The sequence below is a fragment of the Stenella coeruleoalba genome (genome assembly GCF_951394435.1).
Source record: "Stenella coeruleoalba genome assembly, contig: scaffold_143, whole genome shotgun sequence".
Lineage (NCBI taxonomy): Eukaryota > Metazoa > Chordata > Mammalia > Artiodactyla > Delphinidae > Stenella > Stenella coeruleoalba.
In genome coordinates, this window is record NW_027646418.1 from 39,287 (window position 1) to 61,340 (window position 22,054).

At 43.9% G+C, this 22,054-nt stretch overlaps 1 long non-coding RNA gene across 1 annotated transcript in view; it reads left to right on the plus strand.

Moving 5' to 3' along the window:
- Nucleotides 1–10,261: 10,261 nt before the first annotated feature.
- LOC307181132 overlaps nucleotides 10,262–22,054 on the plus strand; it is a 226,395-nt gene continuing 214,602 nt past the window's right edge. The window contains exon 1 of the long non-coding RNA XR_013825936.1: nucleotides 10,262–10,320. This is a non-coding gene — a long non-coding RNA (uncharacterized lncRNA). The remainder of the gene's footprint in view (nucleotides 10,321–22,054) is intronic.

A 22,054-nucleotide genomic window follows, 5' to 3' on the forward strand; every position in this document is an offset into this window, starting at 1 on the left:
GCCTTTGGTTATTTCCTCTTCCTGGTGGGAAATGAGAGTTAAATTTGCCCGTCCAGACACCTCCAGCTAGCCTCTCATTGGTTCTCGCTATTCCTGTTCATCTTCCGCAGAAATTGCAAACTGGGCCAAACAGGAGGTTAAAGGCGCTGACTCTCCAAGTGGGGAGAGTGTTAGTAAAGCGTCTGGAATATTGCACCCGAGTACCAGGGGAGGAAAACTGAGACATATTTGAACACGTCTCCCGTTCACATGGTTGATCATACTTGGGTTCCACATGCATGTTTTAGCTGAAGGAAGAATACCTTAAACCTGGAGAGTTGAGACCCGTGTAAAGGGTACCATGCAATATGACTTCAAAGGGTCTTCATTTGCTCACCGAACCTCTCCAATCCTATCACTGCTGCGTTTATGCCCCTGTACACATGCTTGATTCTCTTTTGGAGACATAGCAATCCATAGGTTTTAAGATACTTACTAGTCAGGTACATTCTTAGGCGTTTAATATGCGGTGTTGAGTCCATTTCGTTGAGCAAGGAGTAGCTCTTGTCTATTCCATATTTGACTTAAGGAACTTTATCTGTGCTCATTTCAATCTCTGGTTTTATGCAGCACCCCAACTCACCTTTACCCTTAAGCAAGCATAAGTTGGTTTTCTAAATTTGAGACCCTGTTCTGTTCTGTAATTCAGTTCCTGTGTAGCCAAGTTTACATTCCGTGTATTACTGATATCTTATGATGTTTCTTTTTCTGTGTGACTTACTTCAGTTAGAATCATCATACCTGAATCCACTCATTGTGCTGCTAAGGGCCTGATGACACAGATTTCATTGCTGAGTGATATTGCTTTGTAAGTAAATACCACAACTTCTTTATCCATTTTTCACTTTCTGCGATGTTGAACTTGTACTGTAAACGAGGTTCTTGTAAACAGAGGCGTCCCAAACTTTGGGGTGGCTGTGTCTTTTTGATTTTAATTTCCCTAAGCTATAGGACCATAAGTGGCAGTGCCCTAGGCTCTGTTGCTTTGTTTTTTAGATGTTTCAGGAAACACCATACACTTCTCCCCAGTGGTTGTTGGCAATTAACATCCCGCCCATCAGCATAACAAGGCTCCCAGATCTCCATGGCCTGTCCTGCCTTTCTGGATTTTACACTTTTTTCAGATGGCCCTTTTGACCGGGGGGAAGTGAGACTTCATTGTAGTGCAGATTTCCTTTGCAAGCTTGCTTGGTTGGCCAAAAAGGGCGTATGCGTTTTTTCCTGAATATATTCAGGAAAAAACGCATACGCCCTTTTTGGCCAAGTGCATCATTGTGGACGTTCTGCCTCTTTTCCTATGCTTTCAATGCAATTCCAGTCTACCTCCTGAAATCGGTTTCCTGCAATTCTGCCCCGCTTTCAAGTCCTCTTGGCAGCCTTACTTCAGTCTATTTTTGGACGATAGCTGTCATTTATAACTCTGCAGGTTTGTGAATTACAGTGCCCCTGAGCTCCTTTCTTCAACTCGCTTTCTTTTGAGCTGGCCGCAACACCGCAGGATGGCTTCAGGCCCTAATCTGGTTCCGGTACGGCACGCTGAGCCTTTGGTTATTTCCTCTTCCTGGTGGGAAATGAGAGATAAATTTGCCCGTCCAGACACCTCCAGCTAGCCTCTCATTGGTTCTCGCTATTCCTGTTCATCTTCCGCAGAAATTGCAAACTGGGCCAAACAGGAGGTTAAAGGCGCTGACTCTCCAAGTGGGGAGAGTGTTAGTAAAGCGTCTGGAATATTGCACCCGAGTACCAGGGGAGGAAAACTGAGACATATTTGAACACGTCTCCCGATCACATGGTTGATCATACTCTAGGTTCCACATGCATGTTTTAGCTGAAGGAAGAATAACTTAAACCTGGGTAGTTGAAACCCGTGGAATGGGTAGCATGCAATATGACTTCAAAGGGTCTTCATTTGCTCACCGAACCTCTCCAATCCTATCACTGCTGCGTTTATGCCCCTGTACACATGCTTGATTCTCTTTCGGAGACATAGCAATCCATAGGTTTTAAGATACTTACTAGTCAGGTACATTCTTAGGCGTTTAATATGCGGTGTTGAGTCCATTTCGTTGAGCAAGGAGTAGCTCTTGTCTATTCCATATTTGGCTTAAGGAACTTTATCTGTGCTCATTTCAATCTCTGGTTTTATGCAGCACCCCAACTCACCTTTACCCTTAAGCAAGAATAAGTTGGTTTTCTAAATTTGAGACCCTGTTCTGTTCTGTAATTCAGTTCCTGTGTAGCCAAGTTTACATTCCGTGTATTACTGATATCTTATGATGTTTCTTTTTCTGTGTGACTTACTTCAGTTAGAATCATCATACCTGAATCCACTCATTGTGCTGCTAAGGGCCTGATGACACAGATTTCATTGCTGAGTGATATTGCTTTGTAAGTAAATACCACAACTTCTTTATGCATTTTTCACTTTCTGCGATGTTGAACTTGTACTGTAAACGAGGTTCTTGTAAACAGAGGCGTCCCAAACTTTGGGGTGGCTGTGTCTTTTTGATTTTAATTTCACTAAGCTATAGGACCATAAGTGGAAGTGCCCTAGGCTCTGTTGCTTTGTTTTTTAGATGTTTCAGGAAACACCATACACTTCTCCCCAGTGTCTGTTGGCAATTTACATCCCGCCCATCAGCATAACAAGGCTCCCAGTTCTCCATGGCCTGTCCTGCCTTTCTGGATTTTACACTTTTTTCAGATGGCCCTTTTGACCGGGGGGAAGTGAGACTTCATTGTAGTGCAGATTTCCTTTGCAAGCTTGCTTGGTTGGCCAAAATGGGCGTATGCGTTTTTTCCTGAATATATTCAGGAAAAAACGCATACGCCCTTTTTGGCCAAGTGCATCATTGTGGACGTTCTGCCTCTTTTCCTATGCTTTCAATGCAATTCCAGTCTACCTCCTGAAATCGGTTTCCTGCAATTCTGCCCCGCTTTCAAGTCCTCTTGGCAGCCTTACTTCAGTCTATTTTTGGACGATAGCTGTCATTTATAACTCTGCAGGTTTGTGAATTCCAGTGCCCCTGAGCTCCTTTCTTCAACTCGCTTTCTTGTGACCTGGCCGCAACACCGCAGGATGGCTTCAGGCCCTAATCTGGTTCCGGTACGGCACGCTGAGCCTTTGGTTATTTCCTCTTCCTGGTGGGAAATGAGAGTTAAATTTGCCCGTCCAGACACCTCCAGCTGGTCTCTCATTGGTTCTCGCTATTCCTGTTCATCTTCCGCAGAAATTGCAAACTGGGCCAAACAGGAGGTTAAAGGCGCTGACTCTCCAAGTGGGGAGAGTGTTAGTAAAGCGTCTGGAATGTTGTACCCGAGTACCAGGGGTGGAAAACTGAGACATATTTGAACACGTCTCCCGTTCACATGGTTGATCATACTTGGGTTCCACATGCATGTTTTAGCTGAAGGAAGAATACCTTAAACCTGGAGAGTTGAGACCCGTGTAATGGGTACCATGCAATATGACTTCAAAGGGTCTTCATTTGCTCACCGAACCTCTCCAATCCTATCACTGCTGCGTTTATGCCCCTGTACACATGCTTGATTCTCTTTCGGAGACATAGCAATCCATAGGTTTTAAGATACTTACTAGTCAGGTACATTCTTAGGCGTTTAATATGCGGTGTTGAGTCCATTTCGTTGAGCAAGGAGTAGCTGTTGTCTATTCCATATTTGACTTAAGGAACTTTATCTGTGCTCATTTCAATCTCTGGTTTTATGCAGCACCCCAACTCACCTTTACCCTTAAGCAAGCATAAGTTGGTTTTCTAAATTTGAGACCCTGTTCTGTTCTGTAATTCAGTTCCTGTGTAGCCAAGTTTACATTCCGTGTATTACTGATATCTTATGATGTTTCTTTTTCTGTGTGACTTATTTCAGTTAGAATCATCATACCTGAATCCACTCATTGTGCTGCTAAGGGCCTGATGACACAGATTTCATTGCTGAGTGATATTGCTTTGTAAGTAAATACCACAACTTCTTTATCCATTTTTCACTTTCTGCGATGTTGAACTTGTACTGTAAACGAGGTTCTTGTAAGCAGAGCCGTTCCAAGCTTTGGGGTGGCTGTGTCTTTTTGATTTTAATTTCCCTAAGCTATAGGACCATAAGTGGAAGTGCCCTAGGTTCTGTTGCTTTGTTTTTTAGATGTTTCAGGAAACACCATACACTTCTCCCGAGTGGTTGTTGGCAATTTACATCCCACCCATCAGCATAACAAGGCTCCCAGTTCTCCATGGCCTGTCCTGCCTTTCTGGATTTTACACTTTTTTCAGATGGCCCTTTTGACCGGGGGGAAGTGAGACTTCACTGTAGTGCAGATTTCCTTTGCAAGCTTGCTTGGTTGGCCAAAAAGGGCGTATGCGTTTTTTCCTGAATATATTCAGGAAAAAACGCATACGCCCTTTTTGGCCAAGTGCATCATTGTGGACGTTCTGCCTCTTTTCCTATGCTTTCAATGCAATTCCAGTCTACCTCCTGAAATCGGTTTCCTGCAATTCTGCCCCGCTTTCAAGTCCTCTTGGCAGCCTTACTTCAGTCTATTTTTGGACGATAGCTGTCATTTATAACTCTGCAGGTTTGTGAATTACAGTGCCCCTGAGCTCCTTTCTTCAACTCGCTTTCTTTTGAGCTGGCCGCAACACCGCAGGATGGCTTCAGGCCCTAATCTGGTTCCGGTACGGCACGCTGAGCCTTTGGTTATTTCCTCTTCCTGGTGGGAAATGAGAGTTAAATTTGCCCGTCCAGACACCTCCAGCTAGCCTCTCATTGGTTCTCGCTATTCCTGTTCATCTTCCGCAGAAATTGCAAACTGGGCCAAACAGGAGGTTAAAGGCGCTGACTCTCCAAGTCGGGAGAGTGTTAGTAAAGCGTCTGGAATATTGCACCCGAGTACCAGGGGAGGAAAACTGAGACATATTTGAACACGTCTCCCGTTCACATGGTTGATCATACTTGGGTTCCACATGCATGTTTTAGCTGAAGGAAGAATACCTTAAACCTGGAGAGTTGAGACCCGTGTAATGGGTACCATGCAATATGACTTCAAAGGGTCTTCATTTGCTCACCGAACCTCTCCAATCCTATCACTGCTGCGTTTATGCCCCTGTACACATGCTTGATTCTCTTTTGGAGACATAACAATCCATAGGTTTTACGATACTTACTAGTCAGGTACATTCTTAGGCGTTTAATATGCGGTGTTGAGTCCATTTCGTTGAGCAAGGAGTAGCTCTTGTCTATTCCATATTTGACTTAAGGAACTTTATCTGTGCTCATTTCAATCTCTGGTTTTATGCAGCACCCCAACTCACCTTTACCCTTAAGCAAGCATAAGTTGGTTTTCTAAATTTGAGACCCTGTTCTGTTCTGTAATTCAGTTCCTGTGTAGCCAAGTTTACATTCCGTGTATTACTGATATCTTATGATGTTTCTTTTTCTGTGTGACTTATTTCAGTTAGAATCATCATACCTGAATCCACTCATTGTGATGCTAAGGGCCTGATGACATAGATTTCATTGCTGAGTGATATTGCTTTGTAAGTAAATACCACAACTTCTTTATCCATTTTTCACTTTCTGCGATGTTGAACTTGTACTGTAAACGAGGTTCTTGTAAACAGAGGCGTCCCAAACTTTGGGGTGGCTGTGTCTTTTTGATTTTAATTTCCCTAAGCTATAGGACCATAAGTGGCAGTGCCCTAGGCTCTGTTGCTTTGTTTTTTAGATGTTTCAGGAAACACCATACACTTCTCCCGAGTGTCTGTTGGCAATTTACATCCCGCCCATCAGCATAACAAGGCTCCCAGTTCTCCATGGCCTGTCCTGCCTTTCTGGATTTTACACTTTTTTCAGATGGCCCTTTTGACCGGGGGGAAGTGAGACTTCATTGTAGTGCAGATTTCCTTTGCAAGCTTGCTTGGTTGGCCAAAAAGGGCGTATGCGTTTTTTCCTGAATATATTCAGGAAAAAACGCATACGCCCTTTTTGGCCAAGTGCATCATTGTGGACGTTCTGCCTCTTTTCCTATGCTTTCAATGCAATTCCAGTCTACCTCCTGAAATCGGTTTCCTGCAATTCTGCCCCACTTTCAAGTCCTCTTGGCAGCCTTACTTCAGTCTATTTTTGGACGATAGCTGTCATTTATAACTCTGCAGGTTTGTGAATTACAGTGCCCCTGAGCTCCTTTCTTCAACTCGCTTTCTTGTGACCTGGCCGCAACACCGCAGGATGGCTTCAGGCCCTAATCTGGTTCCGGTACGGCACGCTGAGCCTTTGGTTATTTCCTCTTCCTGGTGGGAAATGAGAGTTAAATTTGCCCGTCCAGACACCTCCAGCTAGTCTCTCATTGGTTCTCACTATTCCTGTTCATCTTCCGCAGAAATTGCAAACTGGGCCAAACAGGAGGTTAAAGGCGCTGACTCTCCAAGTGGGGAGAGTGTGAGTAAAGCGTCTGGAATGTTGCACCCGAGTACCAGGGGAGGAAAACTGAGACATATTTGAACACGTCTCCCGTTCACATGGTTGATCATACTTGGGTTCCACATGCATGTTTTAGCTGAAGGAAGAATACCTTAAACCTGGAGAGTTAAGACCCGTGTAATGGGTACCATGCAATATGACTTCAAAGGGTCTTCATTTGCTCACCGAACCTCTCCAATCCTATCACTGCTGCGTTTATGCCCCTGTACACATGCTTGATTCTCTTTCGGAGACATAGCAATCCATAGGTTTTAAGATACTTACTAGTCAGGTACATTCTTAGGCGTTTAATATGCGGTGTTGAGTCCATTTCGTTGAGCAAGGAGTAGCTCTTGTCTATTCCATATTTGACTTAAGGAACTTTATCTGTGCTCATTTCAATCTCTGGTTTTATGCAGCACCCCAACTCACCTTTACCCTTAAGCAAGCATAAGTTGCTTTTCTAAATTTGAGACCCTGTTCTGTTCTGTAATTCAGTTCCTGTGTAGCCAAGTTTACATTCCGTGTATTACTGATATCTTATGATGTTTCTTTTTCTGTGTGACTTACTTCAGTTAGAATCATCATACCTGAATCCACTCATTGTGCTGCTAAGGGCCTGATGACACAGATTTCATTGCTGAGTGATATTGCTTTGTAAGTAAATACCACAACTTCTTTATCCATTTTTCACTTTCTGCGATGTTGAACTTGTACTGTAAACGAGGTTCTTGTAAAGAGAGCCGTTCCAAACTTTGGGGTGGCTGTGTCTTTTTTATTTTAATTTCCCTAAGCTATAGGACCATAAGTGGAAGTGCCCTAGGCTCTGTTGCTTTGTTTTTTAGATGTTTCAGGAAACACCATGCAGTTCTTCCGAGTGTCTGTTGGCAATTTACATCCCGCCCATCAGCATAACAAGGCTCCCAGTTCTCCATGGCCTGTCCTGCCTTTCTGGATTTTACACTTTTTTCAGATGGCCCTTTTGACCGGGGAGAAGTGAGACTTCATTGTAGTGCAGATTTCCTTTGCAAGTTTGCTTGGTTGGCCAAAAAGTGCGTATGCGTTTTTTCCTGAATATATTCAGGAAAAAAACGCATACGCCCTTTTTGGCCAAGTGCATCATTGTGGACGTTCTGCCTCTTTTCCTATGCTTTCAATGCAATTCCAGTCTACCTCCTGAAATCGGTTTCCTGCAATTCTGCCCCGCTTTCAAGTCCTCTTGGCAGCCTTACTTCAGTCTATTTTTGGACGATAGCTGTCATTTATAACTCTGCAGGTTTGTGAATTACAGTGCCCCTGATCTCCTTTCTTCAACTCGCTTTCTTTTGAGCTGGCCGCAACACCGCAGGATGTCTTCAGGCCCTAATCTGGTTCTGGCACGGCACACTGAGCCTTTGGTTAATTCCTCTTCCTGGTGGGAAATGAGAGTTAAATTTGCCCATCCAGACACCTCCAGCTAGTCTCTCATTGGTTCTCGCTATTCCTGTTTATCTTCCGCAGAAATTGCAAACTGGTCCAAACAGGAGGTTAAAGGGACTGACTCTCCAAGTGAGGAGAGTGTTAGTAAAGCGTCTGGAATGTTGCACCCGAGTACCAGGGTACGAAATCTGAGACATATTTGAACACGTCTCCCGATCACATGGTTGATCATACTCTAGGTTCCACATGCATGTTTTAGCTGAAGGAAGAATACCTTAAACCTGGGTAGTTGAAACCCATGGAATGGGTACCATGCAATATGACTTCAAAGGGTCTTCATTTGCTCACGAACCTCTCCAATCCTATCACTGCTGCGTTTATGCCCCTGTACACATGCTTGATTCTCTTTCGGAGACATAGCAATCCATAGGTTTTAAGATACTTACAAGTCAGGTACATTCTTAGGCGTTTAATATGCGGTGTTGAGTCCATTTCGTTGAGCAAGGAGTAGCTCTTGTCTATTCCATATTTGGCTTAAGGAACTTTATCTGTGCTCATTTCAATCTCTGGTTTTATGCAACACCCCAACTCACCTTTCCCCTTAAGCAAGCATAAGTTGGTTTTCTAAATTTGAGACCCTGTTCTGTTCTGTAATTCAGTTCCTGTGTAGCCAAGTTTACATTCCGTGTATTACTGATATCTTATGATGTTTCTTTTTCTGTGTGACTTATTTCAGTTAGAATCATCATACCTGAATCCACTTGTGCTGCTAAGGGCCTGATGACACAGATTTCATTGCTGAGTGATATTGCTTTGTAAGTAAATACCACAACTTCTTTATCCATTTTTCACTTTCTGCGATGTTGAACTTGTACTGTAAACGAGGTTCTTGTAAACAGAGCCGTTCCAAACTTTGGGGTGGCTGTGTCTTTTTTATTTTAATTTCCCTAAGCTATAGGACCATAAGTGGAAGTGCCCTAGGTTCTGTTGCTTTGTTTTTTAGATGTTTCAGGAAACACCATACACTTCTCCCGAGTGGTTGTTGGCAATTTACATCCCGCCCATCAGCATAATAAGGCTCCCAGTTCTCCATGGCCTGTCCTGCCTTTCTGGATTTTACACTTTTTTCAGATGGCCCTTTTGACCGGGGGGAAGTGAGACTTCATTGTAGTGCAGATTTCCTTTGCAAGCTTGCTTGGTTGGCCAAAAAGGGCGTATGCGTTTTTTCCTGAATATATTCAGGAAAAAACGCATACGCCCTTTTTGGCCAAGTGCATCATTGTGGACGTTCTGCCTCTTTTCCTATGCTTTCAATGCAATTCCAGTCTACCTCCTGAAATCGGTTTCCTGCAATTCTGCCCCGCTTTCAAGTCCTCTTGGCAGCCTTACTTCAGTATATTTTTGGACGATAGCTGTCATTTATAACTCTGCAGGTTTGTGAATTACAGTGCCCCTGAGCTCCTTTCTTCAACTCGCTTTCTTGTGACCTGGCCGCAACACCGCAGGATGGCTTCAGGCCCTAATCTGGTTCCGGCCCGGCATGCTGAGCCTTTGGTTATTTCCTCTTCCTGGTGGGAAATGAGAGTTAAATTTGCCCGTCCAGACACCTCCAGCTAGTCTCTCATTGGTTCTCGCTATTCCTGTTCATCTTCCGCAGAAATTGCAAACTGGGCCAAACAGGAGGTTAAAGGCGCTGACTCTCCAAGTGGGGAGAGTGTTAGTAAAGCGTCTGGAATGTAGCACCCGAGTACCAGGGGAGGAAAACTGAGACATATTTGAACACGTCTCCCATTCACATGGTTGATCATACTTGGGTTCCACATGCATGTTTTAGCTGAAGGAAGAATACCTTAAACCTGGAGAGTTAAGACCCGTGGAAAGAGTACCATGCAATATGACTTCAAAGGGTCTTCATTTGCTCACCGAACCTCTCCAGTCCTATCACTGCTGCGTTTATGCCCCTGTACACATGCTTGATTCTCTTTCGGAGACATAGCAATCCATAGGTTTTACGATACTTACTAGTCAGGTACATTCTTAGGCGTTTAATATGCGGTGTTGAGTCCATTTCGTTGAGCAAGGAGTAGCTCTTGTCTATTCCATATTTGACTTAAGGAACTTTATCTGTGCTCATTTCAATCTCTGGTTTTATGCAGCACCCCAACTCACCTTTACCCTTAAGCAAGCATAAGTTGGTTTTCTAAATTTGAGACGCTGTTGTGTTCTGTAATTCAGTTCCTGTGTAGCCAAGTTTACATTCCGTGTATTACTGATATCTTATGATGTTTCTTTTTCTGTGTGACTTATTTCAGTTAGAATCATCATACCTGAACTCACTCATTGTGATGCTAAGGGCCTGATGACATAGATTTCATTGCTGAGTGATATTGCTTTGTAAGTAAATACCACAACTTCTTTATCCATTTTTCACTTTCTGCGATGTTGAACTTGTACTGTAAACGAGGTTCTTGTAAACAGAGGCGTCCCAAACTTTGGGGTGGCTGTGTCTTTTTTATTTTAAATTCCCTAAGCTATAGGACCATAAGTGGAAGTGCCCTAGGCTCTGTTGCTTTGTTTTTTAGATGTTTCAGGAAACACCATACACTTCTCCGGAGTGGTTGTTGGCAATTTACATCCCGCCCATCAGCATAACAAGGCTCCCAGTTCTCCATGGCCTGTCCTGCCTTTCTGGATTTTACACTTTTTTCAGATGGCCCTTTTGACCGGGGGGAAGTGAGACTTCATTGTAGTGCAGATTTCCTTTGCAAGCTTGCTTGGTTGGCCAAAAAGGGCGTATGCGTGTTTTCCTGAATATATTCAGGAAAACACGCATACGCCCTTTTTGGCCAAGTGCATCATTGTGGACGTTCTGCCTCTTTTCCTATGCTTTCAATGCAATTCCAGTCTACCTCCTGAAATCGGTTTCCTGCAATTCTGCCCCGCTTTCAAGTCCTCTTGGCAGCCTTACTTCAGTCTATTTTTGGACGATAGCTGTCATTTATAACTCTGCAGGTTTGTGAATTACAGTGCCCCTGAGCTCCTTTCTTCAACTCGCTTTCTTTTGAGCTGGCCGCAACACCGCAGGATGGCTTCAGGCCCTAATCTGGTTCCGGCACGACACACTGAGCCTTTGGTTATTTCCTCTTCCTGGTGGGAAATGAGAGTTAAATTTCCCCTCCAGACACCTCCAGCTAGTCTCTCATTGGTTCTCGCTATTCCTGTTCATCTTCCGCAGAAATTGCAAACTGGGCCAAACAGGAGGTTAAAGGGACTGACTCTCCAAGTGGGGAGAGTGTTAGTAAAGCGTCTGGAATGTTGCACCCGAGTACCAGGGTACGAAAACTGAGACATATTAGAACACGTCTCCCGATCACATGGTTGATCATACTCTAGGTTCCACATGCATGTTTTAGCTGAAGGAAGAATACCTTAAACCTGGGTAGTTGAAACCCGTGGAATGGGTACCATGCAATATGACTTCAAAGGGTCTTCATTTGCTCACCGAACCTCTCCAATCCTATCACTGCTGCGTTTATGCCCCTGTACACATGCTTGATTCTCTTTTGGAGACATAGCAATCCATAGGTTTTAAGATACTTACAAGTCAGGTACATTCTTAGGCGTTTAATATGCAGTGTTGAGTCCATTTCGTTGAGCAAGGAGTAGCTCTTGTCTATTCCATATTTGGCTTAAGGAACTTTATCTGTGCTCATTTCAATCTCTGGTTTTATGCAGCACCCCAACTCACCTTTACCCTTAAGCAAGCATAAGTTGTTTTTCTAAATTTGAGACACTGTTCTGTTTTGGAATGCAGTTCCAGTGTAGCCAAGTTTACATTCCGTGTATTACTGATATCTTATGATGTTTCTTTTTCTGTGTAACTTATTTCAGTTAGAATCATCATACCTGAATCCACTCATTGTGCTGCTAAGGGCCTGATGACACAGATTTCATTGCTGAGTGATATTGCTTTGTAAGTAAATACCACAACTTCTTTATCCATTTTTCACTTTCTGCGATGTTGAACTTGTACTGTAAACGAGGTTCTTGTAAACAGAGCCGTTCCAAACTTTGGGGTGGCTGTGTCTTTTTGATTTTAATTTCCCTAAGCTATAGGACCATAAGTGGAAGTGCCCTAGGTTCTGTTGCTTTGTTTTTTAGATGTTTCAGGAAACACCATACACTTTTCCCGAGTGGTCGTTGGCAATTTACATCCCGCCCATCAGCATAACAAGGCTACCAGTTCTCCATGGCCTGTCCTGCCTTTCTGGATTTTACACTTTTTTCAGATGGCCCTTTTGACCGGGGGGAAGTGAGACTTCATTGTAGTGCAGATTTCCTTTGCAAGCTTGCTTGGTTGGCCAAAAAGGGCGTATGCGTTTTTTCCTGAATATATTCAGGAAAAAACGCATACGCCCTTTTTGGCCAAGTGCATCATTGTGGACGTTCTGCCTCTTTTCCTATGCTTTCAATGCAATTCCAGTCTACCTCCTGAAATCGGTTTCCTGCAATTCTGCCCCGCTTTCAAGTCCTCTTGGCAGCCTTACTTCAGTCTATTTTTGGACGATAGCTGTCATTTATAACTCTGCAGGTTTGTGAATTACAGTGCCCCTGAGCTCCTTTCTTCAACTCGCTTTCTTGTGAGCTGGCCGCAACACCGCAGGATGGCTTCAGGCCCTAATCTGGTTCCGGCACGGCACGCTGAGCCTTTGTTTAATTCCTCATCCTGATGGGAAATTAGAGTTAAATTTGCCCGTCCAAACACCTCCCGCTTGTCTCTCATTGGTTCTCCCTATTCCTGTACATCTTCCGCAGTAATTGCAAACTGGGCCAAACAGGAGGTTAAAGGCACTGACTCTCCAAGTGGGGAGAGTGTTAGTAAAGCGTCTGGAATGTTGCACCGAAGTACCAGGGGACGAAAACTGAGACATATTTGAACACGTCTCCCGATCACACGGTTGATCATACTCTGGGTTCCACATGCATGTTTTAGCTGAAGGAAGAATACCTTAAACCTGGAGAGTTGAGACCCGTGGAATGGGTACCATGCAATATGACTTCAAAGGGTCTTCATTTGCTCACCGAATCTCTCCAATCCTATCACTGCTGCGTTTATGACCCTTGTACACACGCTTGATTCTCTTTTGGAGACATAGCAATCCATAGGTTTTAAGATACTTACTAGTCAGGTATATTCTTAGGCGTTTAATATGGGGTGTGGATTCCATTTCGTTGAGCAAGGAGTAGCTCTTGTCTATTCCATATTTGGCTTAAGGAACTTTATCTGTGCTCATTTCAATCTCTGGTTTTATGCAGCACCCCAACTCACCTTTCCACTTAAGCAAGCATAAGTTGGTTTTCTAAATTTGAGACCCTGTTCTGTTTTGTAATTCAGTTCCTCTGTAGCAAAGTTTAAATTCCATGCATTAGTGATATTTTTTGATGTTTCTTTTTCTGTGTGACTTATTTCAGTTAGAATCACCATACCCGAATCCACTCATTATGCTGCTACGGGCCTGATGACATAGATTTCATTGCTGAGTGATATTGCATTGTACATGAGTACCACAACTTCTTTATCCATTTTTCACTTTCTGTGATATTGAACTTGTACGGTAAACGAGGTTCTTGTAAACAGAGGCGTCCCAAACTTTGGGGTGGCTGTGTCTTTTTGATTTTAATTTCCCTAAGCTATAGGACCATAAGTGGAAGTGCCCTAGGTTCTGTTGCTTTGTTTTTTAGATGTTTCAGGAAACACCATACACTTCTCCGGAGTGGCTATTGGCAATTTACATCCCGCCCATCAGCATAACAAGGCTCCCAGTTCTCCATGTCTTGTCCTGCCTTTCTGGATTTTACACTTTTTTCAGATGGCCCTTTTGACCGGGGGGAAGTGAGACTTCATTGTAGTGCAGATTTCCTTTGCAAGCTTGCTTGGTTGGCCAAAAAGGGCGTATGCATTTTTTCCTGAATATATTCAGGATAAAACGCATACGCCCTTTTTGCCCAAGTGCATCACTGTGGACGTTCTGTCTCTTTTCCTATGCTTGAAATGCAATTCCTGTCTACCTCCTGAAATCGGTTTCCTGCAATTCTGCCCCGCTTTCAAGTCCTCTTGGCAGCCTTACTTCAGTATATTTTTGGACGATAGCTGTCATTTATAACTCTGTAGGTTTGTGAATTACAGTGCCCCTGAGCTCCTTTCTTCAACTCGCTTTCTTGTGACCTGGCCGCAACACCGCAGGATGTCTTCAGGCCCTAATGTGGTTCCGGCATGGCATGCTGAGCCTTTGGTTATTTCCTCTTCTTGGTGGGAAATGAGAGTTAAATTTGCCCGTCCAGACACCTCCAGGTAGTCTCTCATTGGTTCTCGATATTCCTGTTCATCTTCCGCAGAAATTGCAAACTGGGGCAAACAGGAGGTTAAAGGCGCTGACTCTCCAAGTGGGGAGAGTGTTAGTAAAGCGTCTGGAATGTTGCACCCGAGTACCAGGGGAGGAAAACTGAGACATATTTGAACACGTCTCCCGATCACATGGTTGATCATACTCTGGGTTCCACATGCATGTTTTAGCTGAAGGAAGAATACCTAAAAACTGGGTAGTTGAAAAACGTGGAATGGGTACCATGCAATATGACTTCAAAGGGTCTTCATTTGCTCACCGAACCTCTCCAATCGTCTCACTGCTGCGTTTATGCCCCTGTACACATGCTTGATTCTCTTTTGGAGACATAGCAATCCATAGGTTTTAAGATACTTACTAGTCAGGTACATTCTTAGGCGTTTAATATGCAGTGTTGAGTCCATTTCGCTGAGCAAGGAGTAGCTCTTGTCCATTCCATATTTGGCTTAAGGAACTTTATCTGTGCTCATTTCAATCTCTGGTTTTATGCAGCACCCCAACTCACCTTTACCCTTAAGCAAGCATAAGTTGGTTTTCTTAATTTGAGACCCTGTTCTGTTTTGGAATGCACTTCCTGTGTAGCCAAGTTTACATTCCGTGTATTACTGATATCTTATGATGTTTCTTTTTCTGTGTGACTTATTTCAGTTAGAATCATCGTACCTGAATCCACTCATTATGCTGCTACGGGCCTGATGACATAGATTTCATTGCTGAGTGATACTGCATTGTACGTAAGTACCACAAGTTCTTTATCCATTTTTCACTTTCTGTGATATTGAACTTGTACGGTAAACGAAGTTCTTGTAAACGGAGGCGTCCCAAACTTTGGGGTGGCTGTGTCTTTTTGATTTTAATTTCCCTAAGCTATAGGACCATAAGTGGAAGTGCCCTAGGCTCTGTTGCTTTGTTTTTTAGATGTTTCAGGAAACACCATACACTTCTCCTGAGTGTCTGTTGGCAATTTACCTCCCGCCCATCAGCATAAGAAGGCTCCCAGTTCTCCATGGCCTGTCGTGCCTTTATGGATTTTACACATTTTTCAGATGGCCCTTTTGACCAGGTGGAAGTGAGACTTCATTGTAGTGCAGATTTCCTTTGCAAGCTTGCTTGGTTGGCCAAAAAGTGCGTATGCGTTTTTTCCTGAATATATTCAGGAAAAAACACATACGCCCTTTTTGGCCAAGTGCATCATTGTCGAGTTTCTGACTGTCTTCATATGCTTTCAATGCAATTCCAGTCTACCTCCTGAAATCGGTTTCCTGCATTCTGCCTTGCTTTCAATGCCTCTTCATAGCCTTACCTCAATATATTTTTTAAAAATAGTTGGCCTTTATAACTCTGCAGGTTTTTGAATTGCAGTGGCCCTTAGCTCCATTTTTTAGCTCTTATTTTTGTGGTCTTGCCCCATAACCACAGGATTCCTTGAAGCCCTATTTTTCTTCTGGGGCACCTTGCTGTGCCTTTGGTTAATTCTTCTTACTGATGTGATATTAGAGTGACATGTGCCCATTGAAACCGCTACAGCTAGTTTCTCACTGGTTCCCCCTATTCCCATTCATCCTCTGCACTAACTGCAGACTGTGCGATACCAGAACTTAAAGGCATTGACTCCATGTGCGGATGTTGTTAGTAAAGCGGCTGGAATGTCGATCCGGAGCCCCAGGAGAGGAAAAATGAGGTGCGTTTTAGAAACCTTTCCCGATCATATGGTATACCAGTCGCTGGGTTTCCCAAGCATGGTTTAGCTGTAGGAAGATTCCCTTCAACCTGGAGTGTTGGGACCCTTGGACTGAGTAGCATGAAGTATTGCATTAAACTTTCGGCAGTTGCTCACCAAAGCTCACCAATCCTGTCAGCCCCAAGTGTCCAGCCTTATGTCTTATCCAGCTGTGGGTTTATATGTGGTCAATCCAGGTTGCATCACAGCCCCTGAGCGAATTTTGTAAGAATTTTTCTCTCTTTCATTGTTTCAGCGTTTTGTTTTTAAAATTTATTTCTATAATGGGGTTTAGCTCCTTTTCACTGCTGTGTTTGTGCCGCTCTGCACACACTTGATTCCCTTATGGAGATATATCAATACATGGGTTTTAAGATTCTTATTCCTCAGATATATTTCTCTGCGGTGTATAGGGTGTGTTGAGGCCTGTTCATTGAGCAAGGTGTAGATCTTGTCTAATACCTATTTGGTTTATTGAACGGTATCTGTGCTAATTTCAAACTCTGGTTTTATGCATCACCCCACCTCTCCTTTCCCCTTAAGCTGACATAAGTGTGTTTTCTAAATGTGAGACACTGTTCTGTTCTGTAATTCATTTCTTGTGCAGCCATATTTACCCTCCCTCTATAAGTGATATCTTATGATATGTTTCTTTTTCTGTTTGACTTATTTCAAGTAGTATTATCGGACCTAAATCCACTCTTTATCCTTCTACTAGCCTTATTACATTGATTTCATGGTGAAGAGATATTCCATTGTACATAAGTACCACATCTTCTTTATCCATTGTTCTCTTTCCTGGGATATTTAAGGTGTACTGAAGTTGAGGTTCTTGTAAACAGAGTAGCCCTAAACTGTGGTGTGCTTGTGTCTTGTTGATTTTTAGACTTCCCTAGATATACTCCCATGATTGGAAGGGTCCTATGCTCTGTAGCTCTGTTTTTTAGATGATTTAGGAACCACCATACACTTCTCCAGAGTGGCTCTCGGCAGTTCACACACTGCCCATCAGCGTATAAAGGCTCCCTGTTCTCCATGGCCTGTCCTGCATTTCTGGTTTTTACAATTTTTTAGGATGGCCCTTTTGACCGGTGGGAAGTGAGACTTCTTTGTTGTGCACATTTGCATTGCTTGCTTGCTTCGTTGCCCATAAAGTGCGTATGCGTTTTTTCCTGGATATAATCAGGAAAAAACGCATACGCCCTTTTGGGCCAACTGCATCATTGTCGAAATTCTGCCGCTTTTCATGTGCGTTAAAGACGAGTCCAATCTATCTCTTGAAATCTGTTTCTTGCAATTCTGTGTTGCATTCAGATCCTCTTCTTTGCCTTACCTCAACATATTTTTGGACGTTAGTTTTCATTTATAACTCTGCAGGTTTGTGAATTGCAGTGACCCTGAGCTCCATTTTTTAAGTTGCTCTTTTGTGAGCTGGCCTCAAACCCGCAGGATTGCTTCAGGCCCTATTTTGGCTCCGGCGAGGCAGGCTGAGCCTTTCTTTAATTCTTACTCTTAATGGGAAATTAGAGTGATATGTGCCCGTCCAAACCCCTACAACTCTTCTCTCATTGGTTCCCCCTCTTCCCGTTCATCCTCCTCACAATTTGCAAAATGTGTGAAACAGAAGTTTAAATGTGCTGATTCTCCAAGTGGGGAGATTCTAAGTAGCGTGGCTGGAATGGTGAACAGGAGCACCAGGAGAGGATAAATGAGGTGCATTTTAGACACATCTCCCGATCACATGGTGTACAGTCCTCTGGGTTTTCCATGCATGTTTTAGCTGTAGGAAGATCCCTTGAACCTGCAGATTTGGGACCCATTGAATGGGTACCAGGTAGTATTACTTTAAAGGGTGTGCATTTCCTCACCCAACCTCACATTTCTCTTAGCACAAACAGTTTCCAGCCTTATGTCTCATCCTGCTGTGGGTCTAGATGTGTTCAATCCATGTTGCATCACCGTCCCTGAGGAAAAGTTGTAAGAGGTTTTCTCTGTCTCTCTGTCGTTTATTTTTTTCAATTTATTACTATATTGGTTACAGCTGATTTTCAAAGCTCTGTTTCTTGCTGCTGTACATCCACTTGATTCACGTACAGAGAGACATCAATAAATTCTTTTTCAGATTCTTACCAGTCGTATATATTCTTTTCCGGTGACTTGAGTGTGCTGAGTGCAGTTCTTTTAGCTACCGTGTAGGCCTTGTTGATTATCAGTTTGGTATTTGGAATGGTATCTTTGCTAATTTCAACCTCCTGGATGATGCCTCGCCCCTCCCCACCTTTCCCGTTTAGCAGCCTTATGCGTGTTTTCTACATATTTGACTATGTTTTTGTTTTGTAATTTATTTCATGTGTAGCCATTTTGGATTCCACCTTTAAGTGATATCTTATGATATGTGTCTTTTTCTTTTTGAATTCTGTCACTTAGAATGATCATACGTAACTCCTCCGGAGTTGTTACAACTGGCCATATTTCATTGATTTCCAGGCTGAATAATATTCCACTCTACCTAAGTACCACATCTCTATCCATTTTTTCCCTCCAGAGACATTTAAGTTGTATCCTAGTCGAGGATCTTTTAAACAGAGAGGGGGTAAACATTGGGGTGCCTGTGTCCTCTCGATTTTTGTTTTTCCCAAGATATACGCCCATGAGTGCAAGTGCCCTATGCTCTGTAGCTCATTTTGTAGATGCTTTAGTAAACACAATACACTTCTCCAGAATGGCCGTTGGCAATATACATTTCCACTATAAGTCTCACAGGGCTCCCTCTTCTCGTTGCCCTGTCCTGCATTTCTGTTGTTTACGCTTTATGAGGATGGCTCTTCTGACTGATGCGAAGTGATATCTTTTGTGGTATTGACTTCCAGTGCCCACCTGTTTGGTTGGCTAAAAAAGTGTATGCCCTTTTCTTGAATATATACAGAAAAGAACGCATACACCCTTTTTGGCCAACTGCAATGTTGGCAATGTTCAGCTCCTTTTCTTGTGCTTAATGGCGAGTCCTTTCTACCTCCTCAAATCCCTTTCCTGCCATTCTCCCTTGCTTACAAGTCCTTTTCTCTGACTTTCCTCAAGACATTTTTCAGTGATAGATATTTTCAACTCTGCAGTTTTGTGAATTTTACTGCCCCTGAGTTCCATTGTTCAACTCGTGTTTATGGGAACTGGCCACAAAGCAGCGGGATTTCCTCAAGCCCTATACTGTTTCCATGGGCAACCCTAGCCTTTGGTCAATTCGTCTTCCTGATTGGAAATTAGAGTGACATGTGCCTGTCTGAACACCTAGGACTTGTCTCTCATTGTTCCTCATCCTTCCGCTTCATCCTCTGGACAAATTCCAAACTGTACGCAACAGGATGTTGACAGTGCTGACATCTCCAAGTGGGGAGACTGTTAGTAAAGACGCTGGAGGGGTGAACCCGAGCACCAGGAGATGAGGAGATGAGATGCCTTTTCCAAACTCTTCCCGATCAGACGGTATACCATCCTCTGGGTGTGACAGACATGTTTTAGCAGTAGGAAGAGTCCCATTCATGTAAGGAGAACACCAGGGCTTTTTCAAAATCAGTGTCTCCCCGAAACCCAAACTGGGGAAGTTTTTAAGCTACGGCTACACATATGTTCATTAAGGGCCTTGGGAAGTAGGCAGAGTCCAAACTTTAGATGATTGAAGTCTTCAGGGTCAGAAGCACTCACCACCAGCTTCCCTTAGGCTACACTTTAACTGTCATTGATAGATGATGTCAATAAAAATATCTATTCTTTTTCAGATTATTTCCCCTTATAGGTTATTGCAAAATGTTGAGTGTAGTTCCCTGTGCTATACAGTAGTTCCTTGTTGATGATCTATTTTATACATAGCAGTGTGTATGTGTTCATTCCAAACTGTTAATTTATCCCTCCTCCCACCTTTCCCCTTTGGTAATAATAAATTATAAGATTTTATACTTCTCAGAAATGGGGGAGCTGAAAGAGAGGTATCATTTTCAATGGAAAAGCATTTAAAACAAGATTGAAGGTTTAACCAAGATTATTAGATGTACATCCTTGGAAAGAAATCACTTCGTTTCTCTAATATTGACCTGACAAATAAGACAAACCTTTTCACTGAACTTGCTTATAAAAAGTGATGGAAATATCAAATGGAAGTGTTAAAAACATCTTATTTTACCCGAGCCTTATACACTGTTCTATGTTAACTACAGTTTGGCTCACACATCTGTTCATTGAGGTTACAATAGTCTCAATTTCTGTTACTGATCCTCCAGAGTGGACCCCAACAAGTGTCCCCCTGCCCAGTGTCATTGGGGCCAACAGATCGAGACTGAGTTTGGTTCACAAGCAAAGGAAACTTTATATTTTGATCAGAGAATGGAGAGGTGAGAGCATGCACTACCCCGTGGGCTGTGGGCTGGGCTGCTGTGTAGAGATCCTGTCAGAGTCAGTGGGAGGGAGGGAGGCGGCGGAGCTCTCGAGGGCCGGGTTGGCTGTAGCTCAGGCTCTATATCGTGGAGTCTGCACTGGGCCCCAGGAGCTGAGGTGTCGACCCAGCCATTCTGCACTAGGAAATCTGGTCTGAAGTGCCGGGTGTGGAACCTCTGCATGCGGGACCCTAGGAGCACGTGAAATTAGACAAAGCACAAAGGATAAAAAAGGTTAGACTTGACTTTATTGCCCAGATTCTACTTTCATCTCCCAGGGATTTTTAATGGGCTTTGCTGGGGACAAACCCCTCCTCTGCCTTTTGTCCCGTTCCTCATTCTTGGAGTGCTGAGGGTGCAGACCCTTCTTCTGTAACTGCTGAGTGCTGAGTTGGGAGCCCTCATACCCTGGGGCGAGGGTCAGAGCTTCTCCCCAGCAGCCTCCCGGTGACGTTGATTGTCCCCAGGACCCCTGCCTCCCTGCTCGTCCACCTGAGCACCAGCATTGGAAGTGTTATAGATTCTAATGACCTTTAAGGGTCCAGGAAAGAGATGTGCAGAGACGCTGTGGGGGCCGGTTTCACCCCGCCCCACATTTGTTCGGCCACCTTAGGCTGACCGTCTCTGCCAGCCTAGATGCTCTGACCAGTAGTCTGCGCTTTCTTCAATTAGGCCCCTGAATTAACGTACAAACAGCACCAGGTGTCAGAGCCCTGCCCACTCAACTCCCAGACAGTCCAGGGTCAGTGGTGACCAAGGACCATGATGGCTACTGAGTCAACAGCCTTTTGAAGTAAACAGGAGTCCAGCCGGTCTTATTGGCCACCATCATCACGGTGTCTGTAGGCTTTTCTATGGTGACAGTGTGGTATACTGTTCCCCTGCCAAGATTATTAGCTCCCCTCTGGGTGCAGTAAGTCCTGCAAGCAGTAGTCTACTCTTTTGGGACACACTCTTGTTGTTTTATGAGAGAAACTCCAGGTCAAGTGATGTTCACACGAGTCGTCATGGTGCCCTGTTGCCCCCGGTTATCTCTCTGGATGTTGGAGTTGGAGGGCCTCCTCACTCGAGGTCGGTGTGCCCACGGAGCGAACCCTGCAACTTCAGGGCATGGTTGGTGGTTAGGATCACCACGTGGGGTCCTTTTCCCTTAGGAGGGAGGTGGCCTTTTGGGCTGCTGATTTCCAGGTTTTTAGATACCGCCAGTATCTTGGCCAGATGTGGCAGTGGGCCAAGCCCCTTAGTGACCGTAGTTTATCCTACCTGGATGGCATTCTTGCATTGTTCCATTTCAAGTGGTCCCAGTTTTTGCACTAATTCTCCAATGGCGATTCACCTTTCACCGGGAATGTAAAGGTCAAAGGGTTTAGCTAAATTAGGGAGTTCCAGGGCAAGGGTCTGAATTGACTGCTCTTTCCATTCTTGAAAGGCCACTTCTGGATTCTATTCAAAAGGATCATCATCTTTTCCTTTCAGTGTTTCATATAGAGGCCCAGCTAGTAGACTGTAGTTAGGGATCCAGAAGCAGCAAACCCTGGCCTCCCCAGGAACCCCTAAGCTGTCTTCTAGTTTTAGAAAGG